The 26,192-nt window shown below is 38.7% G+C and overlaps 1 protein-coding gene and 1 pseudogene across 5 annotated transcripts in view; both read left to right on the top strand.

Annotated features, from left to right (window-relative positions):
• HDAC8 (histone deacetylase 8) overlaps positions 1-26,192 on the top strand; it is a 243,865-nt gene that overhangs the window by 123,680 nt on the left and 93,993 nt on the right. The window lies entirely within an intron of this gene.
• Positions 10,091-22,034, top strand: LOC141277664 (ADP-ribosylation factor-like protein 4A; annotated as a pseudogene).

Genomic DNA, 26,192 nt, shown 5'->3' with positions numbered 1-26,192 from the left:
CATTTGTTGATTGTCTTTTCTCATTCAAGTTGAGATTTTCCTGATTCTTGGTATGATGAGTGAGTTTTTATTTGAACTTGGAGATTTTGGATCTTATATTATGAGACTCTGGGAACTCTGAACTCTGTACTCTAATAAGCCTGCAGCTTTCTTCTTGAGCTCTACCATATACCACTAATGGTAAAATATATATAACTAATGAGCCTTACCCAGCATAGTTCCCTTCTTTCAAGGGTTGAATTTCCTCTAGTTTCTACCTGGTTTTGGATGTTCTATACTACCTTCAACTTATCATGATTGTTACTGTGATAGAAGCTACTCTATCATTACCAGAATACAGAAGTCAGGACTTACTTTTCATTGTATACCTTTTGGTACCTTTTGACGTTTTGAAATATTGGTAATATTTGAAATATTTTTGGTAATATTGGTAATATTTGAAATACCTTTTGACGTTTGAAATATTGGTAAAACTACTCACAAACAGGGACATGTTTCTTCTTATCCTCAATGCTGAGAATTTGGTACCCAGTAAGTGCTTAAACATTAAAAAAACTGAACATAGTGCTGCTGTATTGGATGCTATGTGGATTTAGCCTAACAGCCCTTGCTGACACGGAGCTCATAGAACAAAATATTTAAAACATATTTAAATGAAATATTATCATTTTATATGAACAAATGTGAGTATGAATAAATACAAATACTACAAATTTTATATTTGAGTTTTATATTTAGATGAGGTTATAGTACCAGGCATTCAGCAAACTGTCATTCTATTGCAGAAAAGCTTCATAGAAGTAGAATCTAGGAACTTTTGAATGAGAAAAGAATTTAACATTTATTAAGTACCAATTATATCCCATGTAAGTATATCCATATGCCAGGTCCTTTACATAAATTATCTCATTTATGTCTCTTAGCAACCCTGGGAGGTAAGCATTATCCCCCTATGAGAAAAATAAGACTCACCAACTAACTTGGCTAGTAATGAAACAGCAGAGCCAAGACTGAAACTCAAATTTTTTGAATTTGAGGCTTATCCTCCTCTACTTTAAAGAATAAGACCCAGGGTTTTAGTATAAACAATACATGGGAGAAAAATAAGCATTTATTAAACATCTACTTCTGACCACACAACATGCCACATTATTTCATTTAGTTCTCAAAGCATTATTTTATTCGATCCTTACAGTAATGAGAAAGGAAGAAAGAAAACTAAGATTTGTTGAGCACTTGTTGTGTGCCTAACACTTCAGTAGGGCTTATGTAAGTTCCCTCACATGGTCTCCTAACAGCCCAGTGAAACCTGTATTGCCCCCAAGCTAGGAAGAAAGTAGGCTGAGCTTCCTTCACACTTGCCTGCCTCCCGAGGCAGCTCTAAAAGACATCCCTCCAGGATGCATGTTCCCAAACATTTTGCAGAACCTATATTCCACAAAATAATGAGTTTTTAAAGTACAGTCCAGGTAACACAAAGGTCTTTCCATACGAGTTGCTTTTTAATCTTTTGGTGGTCATGGACCCCTTTGAGAATCTGACGGCCCCTCCTCCCATATAAATGCTTACAATTACACAATTTTGGATACAATTTCAGAACATTCAAAAATTTCCTAAAGCCTGTCAATGGACTCTTTGTTTAAAACAAACAAACAGAAACCCACTCTAAAGAACAGAAATAAATCTTAGGAAACAAGAGAGCTTATTAATGCTTCAATTATTGAGTTTTACAAATCCTCTAGAACACTAACCACCTATATTTGACCATTCTATTATGTTTCACAAAGTAGATATTAGTCCTGTTTCTCTTTTGATTTTTGAGCCTTGGCACTATTAACCTTTCTGGTGGTATAATTCTTTGTTGGGGGGTGTTGGGGTGCTGATCTATGTGTTATAGGATGCTGAGCAGCACCCCTGCCCTCTACTCACTAGATGCCAGGAGCACACTCCCTGCATTTCCCAGTTTTGACAACCAAGAATGTACTCAGACATTAACAAATGTCCCCTGAGGCAAAATCACCCCCTGTTGAGAACTGCTGGTTTGTACTAATTACAGTCGTCACTCCTGAGTCACTCACAAGGATAAAGGGCCTAACATCCAGACTTTTAAAAAGTATTTCCTTTTCTTGCTTGATTAAGATCTCCTACAATACTTCTCAACTGGGTTAAGCAAGATGATTCATCTCCCAATTAAATTGCTACCTGAAGTTGTAAAGCTTTTCTTACAGAAGGGACCAAAAGGAACTTCACATAGCCACCCTGCTTTACTGATTGAATGATTGACTTATCAAGTCAGTCAGTCATTCAAGGAATACTTATTGAATGCTAACAAAGTGCCAGACACTGTGCCAGGTGCTGGGGCTACAATGGTGACCAGTGTAGATATGGTCACTGCATCACGGAGTGTGCAACCTGGTGAGGAAGACAGACTACAGGGCAAGTAAAAAATAAGTGAAGATATTTATAAACTGTGGTAAGAGCCATGATGGAAGCACACAAAATACAGAGGTAGCGACTAACAGAGGGACTTAGATAGGCTCACTAGGAAAGACACTCTAAAGATGTGATATTTTAGGCTAGAACTCAAAGGGTGAGAAGTGCCAGCCAGGTTCAAAAAAAATCAATTAGAGGGCAAATGTTCCAGGCAGAGTAGGCAACCATGTGGAAAGACCCTGAAGCAAGAAAGAGCTTGGTGTGTTCTGGGTATTGGAAGAAGGCTACTATGACTAGCGCTAGTGAGTAAGGGGCAAGGGGCCAGACCCTGCAGGGCTCTGTAGCCCATGGTGAAGAGTTGGATCGCATTCTTAATAGAGTGAGAAGCCACTGAAGGCTTTTAACTAGGAGAGGTACCATGATTTGATGTACATTTTAAAACAACTCTGGCTGCGGTATGGAATGGAGGGTGGGTGGTGTGAATGGAAGTATAGAGACCAGTTAGGAGGCCAGGTGCCAGTTGAGAGATGGTGGTGGTAGCAGTGGAAATGAGAATAATGACATATTTTGGAGATAGAACTGACATAATATGTCAGGGTGAGGGTGAGGGAAATGGAGGAATCAAAGTTTCTGACTCAAACATTTCAGTGGTGGAATGTATTGAAATGGGAAAGACCAGCTTGGCAAAAGATAGAGACATTCTTTTCCTAGTCAAGTGAGCCACAAATGCGGATACCTAACTTTTCCATGAAAAGGGAGGCAGTTCAGTTCAACAGGCACCTACTATATGGGCACAATGCTAAGTGCTGAAGGTACAAAGAAGTAAAAGACATATCCCTTTGCTCAAAGAGCTTACAGTCCAGCAGGGGAGACAGACATACATAGGCAACTTCAGTTCGTTGTGTTAAACGCCGTTAGAGGCATGTACAGAGTCTATAAGGTCATAGAAGAAAGCAAATTACTCAGACTGTGTCAGAGGCATGGGAGTCAAGGAAGATATCCTGAAGATGATGTCTGGCTAAGGACTGAGCCGAGGATTAGCCAGGCAGATAAGTGTGTGAAAGTATAGAAGGTTAAGGAAACAGCAGTAGAAAGGCACACAGCCGTGAAACAGCATGATGCCTTTAGGGAATTATAAACAGTGCAGTATTACCAGAACATAAGTTTGAAGGCAAGGAATGAGAGGAGATGAGACTAGATAATAACATTGACAGTAGCAAACAGTTATTGCGCACTTATTATATGCCAGGCAGTGTTCTAAGTGCCTTACATGGATATGTCATGTAATTCTCACAATCATAATACCAATATGGAAACTGAGACAGAAGGAGATTGGGTACCTTGCCCAACGTGGCACACCATCAGAGCTGAGATTCAAAGCAGGCAGTTTAACTCCAGAGCCCATGCTTTTAACCACAGAAAGCTGTGTCATGCTGAAGAACTGAGAATGTACCAACAGGTACTGCCAACAGGCAGTACTGAGTCATGGAAGGGCAGTGACATGGTCAGATCTGTGTTTTGCTGAGATGATTCAGGATAGATTTAAGAGAGACCAGGCTGGAGACTGTTGCAATATGTCAGGCAAGTGATGAAGAGAGTTTAAAGTAGGGATGAAGACAATGGAAAGATTTAAAAAATGTTTAAGAGACAGAATTAGCACAACTTGGTGATTAATTGGATTCTGAAGGTAAAGGAGGAGAAATCTAGGATGTCACCGTGGTTTTGATGACTGGATGACATTACTGCATGATGAATACAGGAGGAGGAGCACTACAAGTGAGCCAGTTTTTACGTTGAGTACCAGGTGCCAGTAGAACACCCAAGTGGATCTGACCAAGATGCAGTTGGATTTAAGAGTCTGAAGTTCAGGGGATATATTCAACTGGATATAGATCTGAGTATCAAGAGTGTGTGATTCAAACCATGAGAATAAAGAGATTACCTGTGAAGAGTGTGTAAGAAGGAGACCATAGAGCCAAGGAGGGGGTCTTGAAGAATTTCAGTGTTTAAAAGACCAGTAAAAATGAGCTTACAGGGCTTCCCTGGTGGCATAGTGGTTGAGAGTCCGCCTGCCGATTCAGGGGACATGGGTTCATGCCCCGGTCCGGGAAGATCCCACATGCCGCGGAGCGGCTGGGCCCGTGAGCCATGGCCGCTGAGCCTGCACATCCGGAGCCTGTGTTCCGCAACGGGAGAGGCCACAACAGTGAGAGGCCCGTGTACCGCAAACAAAATAAATAAATAAATAAAAAATGAGCTTACAAAGGAGACTGAAAAAGTATGTTAAGGATAAGCAGTATAGCACAGTGATTAAAATCATGGACTCTGGATCCAGTCTGTATGATTTTTTATTCTCTAGGCTCTGCCACATGCCAGCTGTGTGACTTTTGGCAAGTTACTTCACCTCTAAGCCTCAGTTGTTTGAGAATTAAATGTACCTGTAATTAATGTAAAGCCCTTAGAATAGTGCCTGATAAACACACAGTAATTATTAGCTAATACTTACTAGGAAGAAAAGCAGAGTAGGATTATGGAAAACAGAAGTTGAAAGTTTAAGATGAAGAGAATTCTCAGATGTGTCAGGTATAGCTGAGAGGTCCAATAAGCTATAGACCTACAAGTATGAAGTAGAATTTGGCAAAATGGAGGCTACTGGTTACCTCGATGAGAAAAATGTCAATTATATGTGGAATCTAAAAAAAATGATACAAATGAACTTATACAAAACAAACAGACTCACAGACAGAGAAAATAAACTATGGTTACCAAAGGGGAAAGGGTGGGGGATAAATTAGAGGAGTTTGGGATTAACGTATACAAACAGGTATATAAAATAGATAAACAACAAGGACTTACTATATAACACAGGGAACTATATTCAATATCTTGTAATAACCTATAATGGAAAAGAATCTGAATATATATATATATGTATGTATGTATGTATAACTGAATCACTTTGCCATACAGCTGAAACTGACACAGCATTGTAAATCAACTATACTTCAATTAAAAAAAAATGTCAGGGGACTTCCCTCGTGGCCCAATGATTAAGACTCCACACTTCCACTGCAGGGGGCCAGGGTTCGATCCCTGGTCGGGAAACTAAGATCCCACATGCCGCATGGGGCAACCAAAAAAAAAGAAGAGAGTCAGTGAGTGGAAGGGATAGAGGCCAGACAACTGTAGGTTGAGTGGTGAATAGAAAGTAAAGGAAATGAAATGACAGCAATGGGTAGGGCTAACTCTTTCAAGAAGCTTGCCATTTAAGACAAAAATCTCAAGTGAAGAAAGAAATATGTATAAGGATGCTCACCTTAGCTTTTTTGTATGATAGCAAAACCACAGAACTGTCCTAAATGTTCAAGAAGGAAGAGATAGGATGTCCATAGTGGGGTTAGGGAAAGTGGTAAATATTGGAACAGTAATTGAGAAGAATAGGAGAAGAAGCTCACCAGAGATGAGTGAAAGGATCATGAAGAAGCCCACAAAGTGTATGTGCAGTTGGAAACCAGATTGGTGATACCAGTCTGTCCCTTGGTGCAGTTTTCTGCAATAGTGGCAGAACAGAGAAGGCACATTGCGGGGGCTGACCTGGAGTGATGATTATTCCAGGCAGATGGGGCAAAGGGACAGAGGTTGAAGGTGATGGTGAAAGAGGGCTCAAGAGTATAGTCATGTGGTCTAGGCTGGATGTGGAGTCAAAAGGGGGCAGGCAAACCAGGAGAAAATAGGGATCAGGGCACTGGGGTGTCTTTGTGAGGTCAGAAAGCAGAGAGTGGGGTGAAGACACAAGAGAATTGGTAGGACCAGAACTTGGACTCAGTGTAAGATATTGGAGGCAACATGATAGAAAGGGCATAGATTTTAAAATCAGACATACTGGAATTTGAATTACAGCTCTAATATTGAATAGCTATATGACTTTAGGCAAGCTCCTTGAACTCTATAAACTTCAATTTTCTTATGTGCAAAGAAGGTATAATGACCCCTGTCTCACAGAAAAACTGGCACATGGTCATGGTCCGATAGCTGTTAGCACCCCCCCCCCCCCGCCATGTCTCCCACTCAACACTTACTGGGCACCGATTATGAAACATTCTTTTCTGGGGACACCAAGATAAAGGTCACTTCACTTCCTTTTAGGGACTTATGGATTAGGAAAAGTGACACAAATACAAGGAGGTAAATAACAATACAGTGTAAACAGATAAATTAAAGTTCTAGTTGCCAAGTACAATAATAGCAGGATGAACACAGTGCTGTGGGAATGCATTGCAGGTGTGACTAATAGTGCCTAATGGAATGAGGGAAGGCTTCCCTGCAAAGCTGTTCAGCCCAATTTTTAGTTCTAATGTAGCTTGAAAGAAAGTAGCAGGAAATGGGGAGATGACTCTTTAAGGGCGAACAGCTGAGAAGCTTTTGCTTTTATTTTCCCAGACAGTGTTCCAAGGGTCAACAGTTTCAAAAGAAGGTGTTTGTTTAAGGAAAATGACCTGTGGGGGTCTGTTACTGAGGAGAAGTATGGAATGAAGTGAGAGGCATTTAAAACGATTGAGAGGAAAGGCAGTAATTAAGAGTTTAAGGTTACAGGGGAGGTAAAATCTGGAGCCCAGGTTAGGAGTTTACTCCTAAACAGGATACAAAATAATCCTTTCTCTAACATTGAGGGGAAAGACGGGGGACTTCCCTGGCCGTCCAGTGGTTAGGACTCCACGCTTCCACTGCAGGTGGCCCGGGTTCAGTCCCTGGTCAGGGAACTTAGATCCCACAAGCTGCATGGCGTGGCCAAAACAAATTGAGGGGAAAGAAAAAAAAGATACAAATAGACAAAGATAATTTACATCTAAAAAGAGGAAAGAAGTCCATTTCTGGAAATTGCATTCTAGCTGTATGCAATTTTTCTTGGTTTTTATAAACCAAGAATATTTCCTTAATATATTCACAACAAATTTGAGGAGCTAATCACTACAACGGATAGAGCTGCCAACTGTTGGTGAAATGGAAGCAACAGAAATAAAGAGCCTCCAAGCCCTCCCCTCTGCACCTGGGCAAAGGGGGTGCTGGCAGCTGCGGCAGCAGGAGAGGACAGTGACAGGGAGCGGCCACCTTCTCTCACTTGCTTTCACCTTCAGTTCTTAACTGCTTACTATATGAGTCCCTATTGCCCACTCTAATCTTTATTTGCTCCAATCCACACATGAGCATACCACATGAAGCAATTTTCCAACCTGAATTTTGCCCACTTCTGAATAGAATTGGCAGCCCATGTGGCAGCTGTGCTGACTTAATGGACCCAAAAACACTTGGCTGCATCACGCTCTCTCCTGACCTTTGCAACCACCAACTCTCCCTTTCTGGGATAATATCCCACAGTTACTTCCCTGGCATGCACCTGCAGGAAGTAGACTTTCTGAAATGAGACTTGCTGGCAGTGACATGGAGCTAGCATCTCTGCCTAGCCCCATGAGGAGCATGGTAGGGGGTAGACTTAGGCACTGGGAATTTACCAACTGCTTTATGCCTAATACCTCTTCAAATTACACCATTTAATAAAATCAGATGAATTAATTAAAACTCTGCATTGTAGAGACCTTCAATTAATTGCTGCTTTCTTGCTTCTGCTCTAAGCACATGCCACGGTAACAAAATGTCTGTACAAATTGGAAACGGTCTCCTTGTCCTTTTACTATTAACATGAAAAATGTCTACATTTCCTGCTAGATCACGCATTGGCCTTGTAAACTTTAGGACTTTTTTTATAACCAGGAAAAAATTCCAGGGGAGGATGAGTATCCCCATAAGGAGATAGAGTTTCTTCCAAGATAATGAAGAAAACAATTTCTCCTCAGAGGAATACTACAGAGGGATGAGAGCCCAGGAAGATGAAGAGACTCTGCTTCTTTAAAGAGAATGAGCAGACCTCACTGAAAAGAAGCATAAAAGAAAGAAAACTAACCTTAATTGAGCACCTACTGTATGCCAAGTACTGTGATAGATGCTTTCACAGGCCTTATTTCATTTAACCTTCACAACAACCTTGTGAGGTGTTTATCTACATTATAGAAGAGAAAACTGTGTCTTAAAGAGTTAGCTGGTTGGTCCCAAGGTCACACAACTAGTGAGTGAGTAGTAGAGGAGAGTAAGGGAAAATCCGCAAAGATACTTGGACAAGAGAATAGACCCCTCTTACCCCATTTTGAAACGAGTGGATTGGTTTCTTTTAAGACTCAGTCATTGCTTCTTATAAAGCCACCAATCCAAGAAGATCAGGGCCCCACACTTATGACCTCATTTAGCCTTAATAACCTTCTAAATGCCCTGTCTCCAAATACAGACACATTGGGTGTTAGGGCTTCAGCACATGAAGTTGGGGGAGTCGGGGGGACACAATTCAGTACATAGCAGATGAGATGCATAAAATATGTGACTGTACACAAAGCTGTACTTGCTGTTTGTAATACTGCTAGGAGGTTTGGGTTCTTCAAAAACAGGAATTTGGGGAATTCCCTGGCAGTCCAGTGGTTAGAACTCTACGCTTTCACTGCCAGGGGCCCGGTTCAATCCCTGGTCAGGGAACTAAGATCCCATAAGATGTGTGGCACAGCCAAAAACAAAAAAAATGCTTCTAAAAAAAAAAGAAAGAAAAACAGGAATTTTGATAAATTCTATTTTGTACAATTTCCATGAAAAAAGTATTATGATTTATTTATAGTTGTACATGCTGAATTGACTATAGTTTTGAAAGGAGGAAACTTTCATTTTGACTAAGTATCATTAAAAATACAAATCCTGGGGCTTCCCTGGTGGCGCAGTGGTTGAGAGTCCGCCTGCCGATGCAGGGGACACGGGTTCGTGCCCCGGTCTGGGAAGATCCCACATGCTGCAGAGCAGCTGGGCCCGTGAGCCATGGCCACTGAGCCTGCGCGTCCGGAGCCTGTGCTCCGCAACGGGAGAGGCCACAACAGTGAGAGGCCCACGTACCACAAAAAACAAAACAAAACAAAACAAAAAAATCCTTCACTTAAAATTTAAATGTGATGATTAGAAGAATTTTCCACAGACTAACTTTGGGCTTTGTACATTTCAAGCTTTGTTTCTCCTCTGCTCCCCAACATGTCTAAGACAGGGCACTATAGGATACATTCATATGGCTATAATACCTCTGGCTCTCTCTGTTTTGTGTAAAGATGCTGGGTGAGCCAAGACATCAGGTTATGGGAGCATTCCTGAAGCCATTCCTACACCATTAGCAATAAATTAACTATACACATAAGTCATTGCAAACCACATAAATATATCCCATTAAACCCAAACTAAATCTATCCACAACTCAATTTCCTCTTAGCCACTCCAGTGCCACCCAACACAAGGGGGATGTCTGATGGAGGAAAAGTCAGACTGGAGAAAAGTCTTAACTGAATATGGTTAAATATCTTACTTTGCAAATTAGATTATATATATATTTTTTATTTTATATAATGTACATATTATTTTACAAGGGTATATATATATATATATATATATATATATATATATATATACCCTTGTAAAATAATGTTAGGGCTCCTCCCAGGACCTTGGAAAGTGTCTGTCCAAGTGAGGGACTTTGAAGATTTATGATTAGCTTCATTGTAAATTAGCATCCAAAGAAAGATATATTCAAGTTGCTCTAAGTGATCAGCAAAAGTTTCATAAGGGAGGTAATATATGAGCTGAATCTTTAAAGATACTCAAGGGGAGGACATTTCAAGAAAAGTGATTGCAGGTACAAAGCCAGAGAAAGGTAAAAGAGCACATGGTCTTGGGGAACTATAAATAGTTTACTATGTATGTAGGGTATCTGAGGAAATAGTGGGAGATGAAGCAGCAGAGGCAGACCTGCAATTGAAAGACATCAGGCTTTTAGAAAGTCATGGAAACTCTCGCTTATATTCTTCCCTAAGCTACCTTAAGTTCTCTTACCTTCATTGGGAGAAAGAAGTTAGTTTTATCCGTTCCTGTTATGGGTGTGATACAACAACTAGACAGGAAATCAGGAAAGATAAAGAAGAACTCAACACAACCATCAACCAAGAGGATCTAACTGACAGTTATAGGACACTTCACCCAATAACAGCAGAATATACATTCTTCTCAAGCACCCATGGAACATATACCAAGATATACCATATAAAAATGATGGAGTAGGCAATGCCGAGCTACCATCACTCCACAGAAGCATAGAAAAACAAACAGAAACTGTCAGAAACAACTTGTCAAAACTCTGGAAACAGTCAAAGGTTTACAGCAATCAAGAAAATGCCAAATCAAAGAAAAGTCAACTTTACAATGGTAAGAAACCACAGTGAGTTATCACTTCATACCTGTTAAGATGGATATTATTTTTTAAATGGAAAATAGCAAGTGTTGGTAAGGACATGGAAAAATTGGAACCCTTGTGCCTTATTGGTGGGAATGTAAAATTGTGCAGCTACTGTGGAAAACAGCTTGACAGTTCCCCCAAAAGTTAAACACAGAATTACCATATGACCCAGCAATTCTTCCTCTAGGTATATTCCCCAAAGAATTGAAAGCAGACACTTGTATATCACTGTAATTACAGCATTATTTTAAAAAGCCAAAAGGTGGGAACAACCCAAATATACATCAAAAGATGAATGGAAAAACAAATATGGTATTTACATACAATGGAATATTACTCAGCCTTTAAAAGGAATGGAATTCTAATACATACTACAATATGGATGAACCTTAAAAACAGTATGCTAAGTGAAATAAGCCAGACACAAAATGGCAAACAATGTATGATTCCACTTACATGAGGTACTTCGAATAAGCAAATTCATAGAGACAGAAAGTAGATTTAGAGTTTACCAGGGGTTAGGGAGAGGGAAGAATAGGGAGTTATTGTTTAATGGGTTTGTAGCTTATGTTTAAGATGATTAAAAAGTTCTGCAAAAAAAAAAGTTCTGCAAATGCATAGTGATGATGGTTGCAGTTTTGTGAATGTACTTAATGCCACTGAACTGAACGCTTAGAAATGACTAAAGTGGTTTAAAAATTTTTTTTCAACAAGGTGTTGGAAGATATAGTTGAAGAAATCTCTAAGAAAACAATTAATAGGTAGAGAGATGAGAAACGGAAAAGAGAAAAATAAGAAAATTAAACAATTAATCCATGAGGTCCAACATCCAATAAAAATAATTCTTGAGAAGAAAATTAAGGAGAGGAAATTATCAAATAAATAATAAAAGAAAATCTCCCCCAAACCTAAGGACATTAATTTCCAGACTGACAGGGCCCACTGGTTGCCCAGCACCATAAAGGAAAAACACACCTCAAGTCATATCATAAAACTTTAGAGCAAAGGGGAAAAGAAATTATTCTAAAAGCTATAAAGCTTCTAGGGAGGAAAATTTGGGGTCACACAAAAAGGTTCTAAAATCAGAATGCCTTTGGACTTCTTATCAACAATACTGAAAGCTTGAAGACATTGGGCCTTGAATTCCATATGCAGCCAAACTACCAATCAATTGCAAGGATAGAATACAGACATTTTCAGGCATGCAAGTTCAGGAATCTTGGAGTAGGTACCCAACAAAACGAGGGCAGTAAATCCAGAAAGCAGAAAACATATGATCCAGGAAACAGAGGATCCAATGCAGGAGAGAACAGCAGGGATTTCTCAGGATGGCAGTGAGGAGAAGGTCCCATATACCAGCTGTACAGAGGCCTAGAAATCAAACAGTCCAAATTGGAGAGCTTCAGGGAAAGGTTCTGAGGAGAAGGTGGAATTCACAGATTGCCTGGTGTGGTTGACAATACTGAGAATACTACAGTTTTGTCAAAGAGTGTGGCATGAGTTAGTGATAAATACATAGGAATTGATATGCATTAATGATAAGTACATAGAAAGCTAGACAACATATATAAGGTGAGGTAATTATTAATTCCAGGAAAAAAATTTCCAAGGAAGGAAAAGTAGCCATACTGTATAGCAGCTGGCTCAGCTGTGAACAGTATTTGTTGTCACCATAACTTTAAACACTGAATGTTAATTTGGCCAACAATTCTGGGATAATTAAATGTGGAGTATGAGACAAGGTGAAATGTGTGTGTAGATGGATGTGGGAGATAGTAGTAGGACTCAATTATAATCTTCCATAGAAGGAAGTCAGTAGAGCATATCAAATATTGAAAAACAACTACCAATCTTCTCATTTTATTTGAATATATACAGAGAAGTACTAGAAGTGACTAAAAGAATGAAATGTGGCTGTTTGTTGGAAATAGAAATTGGAAACGTGAAGGGATAAGTTAGAGAACTGCTGTGTGTCATCGTAAGACTTAGGTAATGTTTAACTTTGTAAACTATGTGCATGTTATTAAACTATTACTTTGATCAAAATACAAATGAAATAAATAAAAGTTAAGGGTCATATCAAGGTGTACCATGTAATCCTAGTTCAAATGCAATGCCCCCTGGAATAAACTGTTAAAGGAAAACAACAGCTCATGGTACAAGTAAAAAGGTACCTAGCTTTTTAATGGTAGGAGAGCTTTATGGCATTTTTACTTGCCCTTGTCCTACTCCCATCCCAACTGGGCAGCACTCTCGAAAATATGTTCCTAGTGTAGAACCCTGGACCATGGTTCAAGAGGGAAGAGAGTAGACCTTATTTGAAAATTACTGTGTAGATTTATTCTAACCTGTCAGGGGCTACCTGGATGACAGATGCAGGGTACTCATCTCTGTTACACCTAACTTGAAACTCAACTAGGTCATAAAAGTGGTGAGCATTGCTTGAAAACATCGTAATGTAGATGAACAACCCACAGATTCCTGAGGCAAAAGATTGCAGTTTAGACATAAAATAGACAATCTAAGGCCTGGGAGGAAAAGCCAGAGAGAGTATTTCTTTGGAAAATGAAGGCAGTCAAAAGCACCTGTGTATATGGGGAAATGCCCAGGGCATATAGCATGCTCAGAAAAGACCTGAGAAGACCTTAAAGACTGGAAGAGGTGTTTTTTGTCATTTTAAAAAACTCCTGACATTCAAGGAAATCTGTCAAAATGCTAGCAATTCACTAGAAGCTTCAGGCACAAGATCAGTGAATTTGAAGATAGGAAAATTAAAATTACCTAGTCCAAGGGACAGAAAGAAAAAAAGAATGAAGAAAGGAGAACAGAGCCTAAGGGACCCATGGGACACCATTATGGGAGTCCCAGAAGAAAAAGAGAGAGAGAAAGTCAGAAAGAATGTTTAAAGAAGTAAAGGCCGAAAGCTTCCCAAATTTGATGGAAGACATTATCTACACATCCAAGAAGCTCAATGAATTCCAACGAGGATAGATGCAATCCACACCAACACTCATTACAATCAAACTCTTGAAAGACAAACAAACAGAATCTTGAAAGCAGCAAAAGAGAAGCAACTAGTCACATACAAGGGATCCTCAATAAGATTAAAAGCTGATTTCTCATCAGAGACCATGTAGACCAGAAGGTGGTTGGATGACATATTTAAAGCACTGAAAAAAAAAAACCTGTCAACTAAGAATTCTATATTCGGCAAAATTCTTCTTCAAAATTGAGGGAGAAATTAAGACATTCCCAGATAAACAAAAGTTGAGGGAGTTTGTTAACACTAGACCTACCTGAGAAAAAATGGGGCAAAAAGAAGTCCTTCAAGTTGAAATGAAAGGACACTAGACAATAACGTGAAGCTATATGAAGAAATAAAGTTCTCTGGTAAAGAGAACTACAAGGGCAAACATAAAAGCTAGTATTGCACTTTTGGTTTGTAACTCCACTCTTTCTTTTCTACATGACATAAAAAACAAATGCATAAGAATAATTATAAATCTGTTATTGGGCACACAATATCTAAAGATGTAATTTGTGACAACAACAACATAAGGAAGGGATGGAACTGAATAATAGCAGAGTTTTTATATGCTATTGAAGTTAAGTTGGTATCAATTCAAACTATATTATAATAAATTTAGGATGTTAAATGTAATTCCTATGGTAACTACAAAATAAATGTTCTTTTAATGTACAAATGGAAATGAGAAGAGAATCAAAAAGGTTCACTACAAATAATCAACTAAATACAAAAGAAGACATTAATGTAATAAATGAGGGACAAAGATAGTATAAGAAATGGCAGAAAGCCTTCCTTATTAGCAAACACATTAAATGTAAATTAATTAAAGTGTCCAATTAAAGGCAGAGATTGGGCAGAGTAAATTAAAAAAAGAAACCATGGTGCAACTGTATGCTGTCTATGAGAAATTTACTTTAGATCCAAAGAAATAAGTAGGTTGAAAGTGAAAGAAAGGATGGAAAAAAATATTCCATGCAAATGGTAACCAAAAAGAGCTGAGGTTGGCTTATACTAATATCAGACAAAATCGACTTTATGTCAAGAAGTGTTACAAGAGACAAAGACATTATATATTGATAAAAGGATCAATTCATCAGGAATATATAACAATTATAAACCTATTTATACTATACAACAGAGCCCCAAAGTGTAGAAAGCAAACATTTACAGAATTGAGAAGAAAAATAGACAGTTCTACTGTAATAGTTGGAGACTTCAAATACCACTTTCGATAATAGTTAGAACATCTAGACATAAGGGCAATAAGGAAATAGAGAACTTGAATAGCATTATAAACCAATTAGACCAGAAGGATACGTAGAGAGAACATTCCCCCCAACAACAGCAGAATGCACATTCTTTTCAAGTGGACATAGAACATTCCCCAGGATTGACCATATGTTAGGCCACAAAACAAGTTTCGATACATTTAAGAAGATTGAAATCATTCAAACTGTCTTTTCTAACCACAGTGGAATAAAGCTAAAAGAAACAACAACAGAGGGGAAAGTGAGAAGTTCAAAAATATGTGGAAATTAAGCAACACACTCTTAAAACAACTAATGGATCAAAGAAGAAAACACAGTGGAAATGAGAAAATACTTTGCAATGAAAGAAAATGAAAATGCAACATATAAAACTCATGAGATGCAGCAAGAGCCATAATCAGAGGGAAATTTATACCTGTAAATGCCTACATTAAAAAGAAGATCTCAAATCAATAAACTACTTTTACATCTTGAGGAACTAGAAAAAGAAGAGATAACTAAATCCAAAGCTAGCAGAAGAAAGGAAACAACAAAGATTAGAATAGAAATAAATTAAATAGAGAATAGAAAAACAGTACAGAGAATGAACAAACCCAAAAGTTGGTTCTTTGAAAAGAGGAACAGTGACTTACCTGGTGGTGCAGTGGTTGAGAATCCGCCTGCCAATGCAGGGAACATGGGTTCAAACCCTGGCATGGGAAGATCCCACATGCTGCAGAGCAGCAAAGCCAATGCACCACAACTACTGAGCCTGTGCTCTATAGCCCATGGGCCATAACTACTGAGCCCATGTGCCACAACTACTGAAGCCCGTGCACATAGAGCCTGTGCTCTGCAGCAAGAGAAGCCACCGCAATGAGAAGCCCACACACTGCAACAAAGAGTAGCCCCCATTCACTACAACTAGAGGAAGCCCACGCACAGCAATGCAGCCAAAACTAAATAAATGAATAATCTTTTTTTTAAAAAAAAGAGCAACAAAATTGACAAACCTTTAGCTAGACTGATAAAGAAAAAAGAGAGAGAGAGAGAAGACACAAATAACTAAATTCAGAAATCAACGGAAGGACATTGGGACTTCCCTGGTGGTCCAGTGGTTAAGAATCTGCCTTACAATGCAGGGGACGCAGGTTCAATCCCTGGTCAGGGAACTAAGATCCCACAGGCCGTGGGGCAACTAGGCCCAAGCACCACAACTACTGAGCCCATGTACCACAACTAGAGAGCCCACATGCCACAACTACAGAGCCCACATGCTCTGGAGCCCACACGCCACAACTAGAGAGCACGCATGTCACAACTACTAGACCCACACACTCTGGAGCCCATGTGCCACAACTAGAGAGAAGCCCGTGAACCACAACAAAGAGCCCACACACCTCAACGAAAGAGCCCACATGCAGCAACTAAGACCCAGTGCAGCCATAAATAAATAAATAAATAAATAAATAAATAAATAAATGAAGGACATTATTGCCAAACTTACAGAGATATGTTTTAAGATTATAAGAGAATGCAACTAACAATTGTATGCTAACAAATTAGATTGCCTAGATGATATGGACAAATTCTAGAAATAAAAAAGTTACCAGAACTGACTCAAGAAGAAATATAGCATCTCAATAGATCTGTAACAAGTAAAATATTTAAATTGAATTAGTAATGAAGAACCTCCCAACAAAGAAAAGTCACAACCAGATGGCTTCACTGGTGAGTTTTACAAAACATTTAAAGAATTAATACCAATTTGCCTCAAACTCTTCCAGATAACTGAATAAGATTGAACACTTCCCAACTCATGCTAGGAGGCCACCATTGCCCTGATACCAAAGCCAGATAAAGACCTAACAAGAAAAGAAAATTACAGCCCCAAATATCTTATGATTATAGATGCAAAAGTCCTTTAACAAAATACTAGGAAATTGAATTCAACTGCATATTAAAATGACCAAGGGGAATTTAACCCAGGTGTGCAAGGATGGTTCAACGTAAGAAAATCAATCAATATAATACATCACATTAATATAACAAAGGGGAAAAGCTACATGATCATCTCAATTGATGCAGAAAAGGCATTTGACAAAATCCAACACCCACTTATGATAAAAGCATTCAGAATGCCAGGAATAAACAGAAACTCCTCAACATGATAAAGGGCATTTACGAAAAACCTACAGCTAACATAGTCAATGGTGAAAGATGAACACTTTCCCACTAAGATCAGGAATTAAGACAAGACACCCACTTTTACCACTGCTATTATACTAGAATTTCTAGCCAGAGCAATTAGACAAGAAAACAGGAAATAAAAGGCATTAAGATTGGAATGCAAGTAATAAAACTCTCCCTATTCACAGATGACATGATCATACATATAGAAGATTCCAAAGAATCCACATGAAAGCTACTAGAGCTAATGAACAAACTCAGCAATTTTGCTGGTTACAATACACACACAAAATCAAATGTGTTTTTATACACCAGCAATAAACAATCCAAAACTTTTTAAGAAAGCAATTCCATATAGCATCCCAAAGAATAAAGTACCCAAGAATAAATTTAACCAAGGAGGTGAATGACTGGTACATTGAAAATTACAAAATATTTGCTGAAGGAAATTAAGGAAGACCTAAATAAATGGAACAGCATCCTGTATTCACGGATTATAAGACTTAATATTGTTAATATGTCAGTACTGCCCAAAGCAGCCTATAGATTCACTGTAATACCTGTCAAAATCTCAACAGCCTTTTTTTTTGCAGAAATGAAAAGGCCAATCCTCAACTTCATATGGAATCTCAAGAGGCCCCAAATAACCAAAACAATCTTGAAAAAGAACAAAGTTATAGGACTCACTTCCCAATTTCAAAACTTACTACAATGCTACAGTAATCAAAACAGTGTGGTATTGGCAGAAGGACAGGCATATAGACCAATGATATAGAATTGTAAGTCCAGAAATAAACCCATACATCTATGGCCAATTGATTTTCAACAAAGATGCCAAATTCATTTAATGGGGAAAGAATTATCTCTTCAACAAATGGTGCTTGGACAACTGGATATCCACATGCAAGACAATGAAGTTGGACTCCCTACCACACACCATATGCAAAAATTAACTCAAAATAGATCACCAGTCTAAATATAAGACCTAAAACCATAAAATTCTTGAAGAAAACATAAAACATAAATCTTCATGACCTTGGAATTGGCAGTGGATTCTTAGACATGACAACAAGAGAAAAAATAGATGAATTTGACTTATAAAAATTTAAAACTATTGTGGATCAAAATACATTATCAAGAAAGTGAAAAGAAAATCTATAGAATGGGAGAAAATATTTGCAAATCATCTAATAAGGATTTAATATTCATAATATATAAAAAACTCCTAAGCTCAACAAGAAGACAAATAACCCATTTGAAAAATTGGCAGGCTGGGTGCAGAGCGGTGAGGTGAAGGGATCGTGCTGCAGGGACAGCAGGCCTTCCCCGGCAGCTGCCGCAGGTCAGATCATTCACTCCTGTGGGCTGGCGCAGCCACAGGGAACACCCTCTGGCCAGCGGACAAAGGGTTAAACACACCAGTGGTGACCGCGGGCTGGATGTGAGAACCTCGGCACGGTGTCCGCACTGCAGGTGCACCCGGGTGGGCGGAGCGAGCCGGCTGGCGGTGACGTGACCGACCGGCCGAGGCTCCCCTTCCCCTGCAGGGGTCGCTCGGCTCTTCCACAGGCGCCCTCTTTTCTAACTTGAAGGCAAAAGGTGGTGCCTGTGGACCGAGGGAGAGCCTGGCTCTGCCATGCTGGGAGCGGCAGTTACTTTCACCAGTTAGGGCGCAGGGGCGCGTGTGGCATGGACGCGCTGACACAGGTGACCAATGGGATTGGGGCTCAGGGGTGGGCCACGTGGAGTGGGTGTGGTCATAGTCTGGAGCCACGGTTTCTAGTGAGGCAACCACCAGAGTTGCGTGGAGAGCTAAGCTGAGTGGCGGTGGGGTGCTTCTCTGCCCCCAAGTAGAAAAGCCTACCAATGCTTTCTCATTTGGATCCAGGCTCCAATTCGGGAGTCTGGTAGCTGGATCCCCTAGGAAGAAGAGTTCTCAAGCAGTAAGAAGAAAGCCTTTCAGTTTGGAACACTTCTTTGCAGATGGAAATGGGGAATGGATTGTCAGACCAGACTTTGATCCTGTCCAGCCTGCCTTCATTTCAGTCCTTCCACTTTGTCATTATGGGTTTGGACTCTGCTGGAAAGACAACTGTGTTATACAGGCTGCAGTTCAATGAAATTGTAATACCGTACCTACCAAAGGATTTAACATGGAAAAAATTAAGGTAACCTTGGGAAATTCTAAAAGTAACTTTTCACTTCTGGGATGTAGGTGGTCAGGAGAAATTAAGGCCACTGTGGAAGTCATATACCAGATGCGCAGATGGCATTGTGTTTGTTGTGGACTCTGTTGATGTTGAAAGGATGGAAGAAGCCAAAACTGAACTTCATAAAATAACTAGGATATCAGAAAATCAAGGAGTTCCTGTGCTTATAGTTGCTAAAAAACAAGACCTGAGGAACTCATTTTCTCTCTCAGAAATTGAGAAATCGTTAGCAATGAGTGAACTGAGCTCATCAACTCCCTGGCATTTTCAGCCCACCTGTGCAATCATAGGTGATGGACTGAAGGAAGGACTTGAGAAACTACATGATATGATAATTAAAAGAAGAAAAATTTTGCAGCAGCAGAAAAAGAAAAGATGAATGGTGATAACCTTTTAGGTCTGTGTGGAGTAGGTTTTCTGTGGTCTGATTTTGACAAATGGAAGAGTGTCGACAGCCTGGTTTGCCTGCCTGCCCTCCTGGATGCTGTTAAAGCTTTGTTTGGTTGAACAATCAGATGTCCAACTCTGTTGCCTTGTGGAAGATGAGTAAATACAGTGCTTCTTAAAATGGCCTCTTCTCCCTACCCCACAAATCTTTTGGTACTACCATTTTGGGAAGCCAAGCAAAGATATAAAATTGACCAGAAAACAGCTGTGGAAATTTGACCTGAAGTTAGTGAAATAAAACTTTGAAGAGTGTCAGCCTAAAAAAAAAAAAAAAAAAAAATTGGCAATGCCCAGAAATCTCTTGCATTCCTATACACTAATGATGAAAAATTTGAAAGAGAAATTAAGGAAACACTCACATATACCATTGCAACAAAGAGAATAAAATACCTAGGAATAAACTACCTAAGGAGACAAAAGACCTGTACGCAGAAAACTAAGACACTGATGAAAGAAATTAAAGATGATACAAACAGATCAAGAGATATACCATGTTCTTGGCTTGGAAGAATCAACACTGTGAAAATGACTATACTACCCAAAGCAATCTACAGATTCAATGCAATCCCTATCAAACTACCAATGGCATTTTTCATAGAACTAGAACAAAAGTTTCACAATTTGTATGGAAACACAAAAGACCCCGAATAAAAAAAGCAATCTTGAGAAACAGAAATGGAGCTGGAAGAATCAGGCTCCTGACTTCAGACTATACTACAAAGCTACAGTAATCAAGACAGTATAGTACTGGCACAAAAACAGAAATATAGATCAATGGAACAGGATAGAAAGCCCAGAGATAAACCCACGCACATATGGTCACCTTATTTTTGATAAAGGAGGCCAGAATATACAATGGAGAAAAGACAGCCTCTTCAATAAGTGGTGCTGGGAAAACTGGACAGCTACATGTAAAATAATGAAATTAGAACACTCCCTAACACCATACACAAAAGTAAACTGAAAATGGGTTAAAGACCTAAAGGTAAGGCCAGAAAGTATTAAACTCTTAGAGGAAAACATAGGAAGAACACTCTATGACATAAATCACAGCAAGATCCTTTTTGACCCACCTCCTAGAGCAATGGAAATAAAAACAAAAATAAACAAATGGGACCTAATGAAACTTAACACCTTTTGCACAGCAAAGGAAACCATAAACAAGACGAAAAGACAACCCTCAGAATGGGAGAAAATATTTGCAAATGAAGCAACTGACAAAGGATTAATCTCCAAAATTTACAAGCAGCTCATGCAGCTCAATATCAAAAAAACAAACAACCCAATCCAAAAATGGGCAAAAGACCTAAATAGACATTTCTCCAAAGAAGATATACAGATAGCCAACAAGCACATGAAAGAATGCTCAACATCATTAATCATTAGAGAAATGCAAGTCAAAACTACAGTGACGTATCACCTCACACCAATCATAATGGCCATCATCAAAAAATCTGTAAACAATAAATGCTGGAGAGGGTGTGGAGAAAAGGGAACCCTCTTTCACTGTTGGTGGGAATGTAAATTGATACAGCCACTATGGAGAACAGTAGGGAGGTTCCTTAAAAAACTAAAAATAGAACTACCATACGACCCAGCAATCCCACTACTGGGCATATACCCTGAGAAAACCATAATTCAAAAAGAGGCATGTACCACAATGTTCACTGCAGCTCTTTTTACAACAGCCAGGCCATGGAAACAACCTAAGTGTCAGTTGACAGATGAATGGATAAAGAAGATGTGGCACATATATACAATGGAATATTACTCAGCCATAAAAGGAAACGAAATTGAGTTATTTGTAGTGACGTGGATGGACCTAGTGTCTGTCATACAGAGTGAAGTAAGTCAGAAAGAGAAAAACAAATACCATATGCTAGCACATATATATGGAATCTGAAAAAAAAATGGTTCTGAAGAACCTAGGGGCAGGACAGGAATGAAGACACAGATGTAGAGAATGGACTTGAGGACATGGGGAGGGGGAAGGGTAAGCTGGGGCGAAGTGAGAGAGTGGCATGGACTTATATATACTACCAAATGTAAAATAGATAACTAGTGGGAAGCAGCCACATAGCACAGGGAGATCAGCTCAGTGCTTTGTGACCACCTAGAAGGGTGGGATAGGGAGGGTGGGAGGGAAGGAGACGCAAGAGGGAGGAGATATGGGGATATATGTATATGTATAGCTGATTCTCTTTGTTATAAAGCAGAAACTAACACACCATTGTAAAGCAATTATACTCCAATAAAGATGTTTAAAAAAAATTGGCAAAGGAATTAAATAGACATTTCTCCAGAGAAGATTTACAAATGGCCAATGAGCTCATGAAAAGATGCTCAACATCATTAGTTATTAGGGAACTGCAAATCAAAACCTCAATGAGAAACCACTTTACTGGGATAACTATAATTTTTAAAATGAAAATAGCAGGTGTTACTGGGGATGTGGAGAAATTCGAACTCTTGTAAATTGCCACTGGGAATGTAAAATGGCACAGCCACTGTGGATAACAGTTTGGTGGTTCCTCAAAAAGTTCAGTATAGAATTACCATATGACCCAGCAGTTACACTCCAAGTTATATACCCAAAAGAACTGAAAACAGGGACTTAAACAGATACTTGTATTCGGTGTTTACTGTAGCATTATTCACAATAGGCCAAAGGGGAAATAGCTCAAATGTCCATCAGTAGGTGAATGGATAAACAAAACGTGGTATATCCATACAATGAAATACTATTTGGCCATAGAAAGAAATGATGTTCTGATATAAGCTATGACATGGATGAACCTTGAAAGCGTTATGCCAAGTGAAATAATCCAGGCACAAAAGGACAAATATTTTATAGTTCCACTTACACAAAATATCTACAATAGGCAAATTCATATAGACAGAAAGTAGGTTAGAAGTTACCAGGGATTGGGGGAAGGGAGAATGGTGAGTTATTGCTTAATGGGTACAGAATTTCTATTTGGGGTGATAGAAAAGTTTTGGAACAGATAGTGGTGATGATTGCACAATACTGTGAATGTACTTAATACACTGAATATTATACTTAAAATGGTTGCAATGGCATATTTTATGTTTTATATACTTTATCACAATGATATTAAAATTTTAAAAATAAAGATAGACCACATCGTGGACCACAAAGAAATCTCAGCAAATTTAAAAGAAGGAAATCAAACAGGGTATATTTTCTGACCAAAGTAGAATCAAACAAATTAATAAAGGATAATAGGATAATCTCCAAACATTTAGATACTTAAAGAACACACTCCTGAATAATCCATTTGTCAAAAAGCAAATTTCATGGAGAATCACAAATTACATTTAAATGATTTAAAATGAAAATACAACATATCAAAATTTGTGGGACACAGCTAAATCAGTGCTGAGAGGGGAATTTACAGTACCAAATCCTAAAAAAAAAAAAGGATAATCTCAAATCAATAATTTAAGTTGCCACCTTAACATACTAGGTAGAGCAAATTAAATGAAACTGAAAACAATAATAATATAGAAAATGAAACAGAAAGGTGGTTCTCTGAAAATGTCAGTAAAATTGACAGATCTCTAGCAGGACTGACAAATTTAAAAACGGAGAAGACATAAATTGCCAAAATCAAGAGTGAAGTGGGGTATCACCACAAACCCTACAGACATCAAAAGGGTAATAACAGAATACATCTAACAACTCTACACACATAAACTTGACAAGTTACATAAAATGAACTGCTTCCTCAAAAACCACATACTACTGCAACTCGCCAAATATGAAATTATTTGAATAACCTATAACTATTAAGGAAATTGAATTTGTATTTGAAAACTCCCAAAAAGAACGCTCCAGGCCTAGATGGTTTCACTGGAGGATTCTACCAAATGTTTAAAGAAGAATTCAAACCAAATCTAAATCTTTCCAGAAAATAGAAGAGGAAGAAACACTTCACAACTCATTTCATTAAACCAGTGTTATCCTGATAACAAAACCAGACAAAGACAGTACAAAAAAAGGAAAACTACAGACCAATATCTCTGCTCTGTGCATTCCATAGCTGAAAGACATAACAAGCAGCATCTGAGGAGCATACAAAACAAAAAGGAAAAAATAGAACTGTCCCTATTTGCAAATGACATTATTGTCTACAATACAATCCCAAGGAATCTACAAAAACCTCCTAGAACTAATAAATGTTTTCAACAAGGTCTCAGGATACAAGATTGACATACAAAAATCAATTGTATTTCTATGTACTATCCATGAGCACATGGAAACCAAAATTTAAAATACAATGCAATTTATAATCAGCTTTTAAAAAATGAAATACTTAGGTGTAAATCTAACAAAGAATATACCAGGGCTTCCCTGGTGGCACAGTGTTTGAGAGTCCGCCTGCCGATGCAGGGGACACGGGTTCATGCCCCAGTCCGGGAAGATCCCACATGCCGTGGAGCGGCTGGGCCCGTGAGCCATGGCCACTGAGCCTGCACGTCCGGAGCCTGTGCTCCGCAATGGGAGAGGCCACAACACTGAGAGGCTCACGTATTGCTATATATATATATATATATATATATATATATATATACACACACATACCAGACTTGTATGTTAAAACTACAAAACCCTGATGAAAGATATCAAAGATCTACATTCATGCAAAGACATACCGTGTTCATGGATTAGAAGACTCCACGTAGTAAAGATGTCAATTCTTTCCAGATTTATGTACAAGTTTAAAATAATTCCTATCAAAATTCCAGTATGTTTTTTGAAAATATAGACAAGATTATTATTAAATTTATATGGAAAAACAAAGGAACTAGAATAGCTAAAACAATTTTATAAAAGAAGGATGAAGTGGGAGGAATCACTTTACCAATTTTGAGATTTAATATATAGGTACAGTAATCAAGACTGTGTGGTATTGGCAAAGGAATAAACACATCAAAGAGCAGAATAGAGATCCCAGAAACAGACCCACACAAATACAGCCAACTGATTTTTGACTAAGGTCCAAAAGCAATTCAATGGAGGAAAGACAGCCTTTTCAATAAATAGTGCTGGTGCAGTTGAACTTCCATCAGCAAATTGGTAAATTTAGTTTAAGAAAAAGTAGAAATCTATTTTACTGTTTTTGCAGCTTCTCTTTAGATTTGAAAATTTTCAAAATAAAAAAATTGGGGAAGAGACATATAAAATATATTGCAATTATATTTATTTACAGTGGAAGATATACCTGTTGGGTAACCACAATAGTCTTATCTACTCCAAGGGCATTTCTTTCCCAGGATCAAGGGACCTAGGAAACTGAATTAGTAAGTCAGAAGGTTACTTGATGAGCATGGAATCAGAGTAAAGGAAGTGACTGTTTCATAATTGAGTCTACATCCTTAGGGACCACAATATGTGTGTCTGTCATATACATGGTCTACCCAGCTCCCTCTGCTCTCCAGCCACTGCACAAATGTACACACTTCCCTCTCCCATCCCTTCCTGTCCCTCTGCATAGTGAGGAGTGGGGGGTGCTGGACAAACAGTCACATATCTTCACTCTCTAATCCCTCTTTTTCAAATAACTCGTACACCACCTCTCTGTAGCACCTTATTCTTCAGAGAGTTTACAGTAAAACTGATTAGATTGCAGCTTTCTTCGAGTACATTCCAGTCTTGCAGATATGCCCTGATCACCTTGATTACACTTGGATATTTCCCAGGTCTCCATCAGCAACACATCTACAACCATGTCTTTGTGTTATTTCACTCTCAGAATCATTCTGAGCCTATCTCCAAATTCCCGGGTCACCTTACTGCAGCCTAGACTCTGACTACACTTATTTCTTTAGTTTGATTTATTTTGTCAAGGTCCCATCATAGACAGATTTTTTTTTCAAGGTGTTGACAATATTACTGCTTCTTTTGGTGTCTTTGCCACTGCTCTACAAATGTATTTTTGCAAACAGTATGAGCTAAAGAAGGTATAATAGATGAAATGATAAAATTAGATTTTATATATATATATATATGAAAGTGCTTTGAAAGTTAAAAGCACTGAACAAGTATAAGAGATGATTATTGCTGTAATTTAATAGGTAAAGCCACTGGCTGCTTCAGGCCAGCCCTCATAGGAGAGGAGCACTTGAGGATACTCCAGCCAGTCTGCTCTGTAGTTTTTCCACCTCACATTTCTCTCCCATTTTCAGTCACATGATGATTAAGTCTCTGGGGAATGAATCATGCTGCCAAAGCCACAGAGACTGATTTA

This window comes from Tursiops truncatus, chromosome X (genome assembly GCF_011762595.2).
Source record: "Tursiops truncatus isolate mTurTru1 chromosome X, mTurTru1.mat.Y, whole genome shotgun sequence".
In the NCBI taxonomy this organism is placed as follows: Eukaryota; Metazoa; Chordata; class Mammalia; order Artiodactyla; family Delphinidae; genus Tursiops; species Tursiops truncatus.
Note: the sequence above shows the minus strand (reverse complement) of the source record. Positions and strands in the feature narration are given on the sequence as shown.